Source organism: Acyrthosiphon pisum, chromosome X, assembly GCF_005508785.2.
Source record: "Acyrthosiphon pisum isolate AL4f chromosome X, pea_aphid_22Mar2018_4r6ur, whole genome shotgun sequence".
NCBI lineage: Eukaryota > Metazoa > Arthropoda > Insecta > Hemiptera > Aphididae > Acyrthosiphon > Acyrthosiphon pisum.
The window spans coordinates 67,502,433-67,503,675 of NC_042493.1; positions in this window are offsets into that span (position 1 = coordinate 67,502,433).

Consider the following 1,243-nt stretch of genomic DNA (forward strand, 5'->3'; position numbering starts at 1 on the left):
AATAACCATAATTTTGTTTAGATCGTTAATTACTATATCCCACACGGCACACACTAAAGTAAAAATATCGATGAAATGTTAATAAATTAAAATAAAAGTTAAAATGTTCAACATTATATTTGAATTCCAGGGGGGGGAGGCAAATGCCCCGTCTTGCCCCCCCCCTCCGGCGCCCATGGGCATTGCCTTAAAAGTTAATAACAATATAATATATTATATAAATTATAAATATATAAATTAATAATTTAATAAATGCTATATTTTCAGCAAAAATTGAGTCAACCTATTGTACCTATTGGCTATTACTAATACTTAACAGTATCGTGAATTACCAATAGCAATATAATTATTTAATAAAATATTTTTAATAATAGGTTCACAAAAACATCTCTGCTCAGATTCATTTTTTCGTAGGTATGAAAGATTTATCATTGAATTAAAATTTAACACATCTTTTACCGGTCACCTATTCAATTACTAACTAGATTCAATACTTATATTATATACAGCAAAGCGAGTTCCCGATTTAAAAAAAATATATTTGGGTGTGGCTTTTTTGATTACAAATTCCCGTCTAATGTAAAAACATTAAACTTTAAATTTGTATTTCGTAATAATAGTTTTTTTCTTTTTTTTCCGTTCTTCAAAAAAAAAAAATTATAGCTGTAAGTATAATTATCGATATTATGAAATTGCTTTAGAAACAAATCATGAATTTTAAGATTTTGACTCACAAAAAAATGTTGGAGTCATAATATTTCGAAACTTTAATTTTGACATTAAGCCATGCATATAACATACTGACATAAAATATATTTGTTGAAAATTTATTAAGTCTCTACAATGATTATTCATGTTTAAATATAAAAAAACAAAATTGATTTTGTTTTTTTTTATCTATATCTTGATTATTTTTAAAATTAAGTACCAAATATATCCATTTTGCTTCAGGAAACCATACTCAGTGTAGAAGATTGAACTATTGACGTATTTTAACAATTCAAAACCGTACTGATGTATACAACGAAGAAAGTTAAGAGGATGTCGGCGCACTATTTGTTTTTTCTTTCTAGCAAAACATATTTACGCAGAATCATTTTTTCTATATTTTTAAGTTATCTTAGAGCAATAAAATCGATAACAAAAAAGATAGAAAATAATATTTTTGAGGGAATGACATATCGATTTGTCTAAATATTGTCTCAAAACCATTTAAACATAATTTAAATTTACAATATTTTTT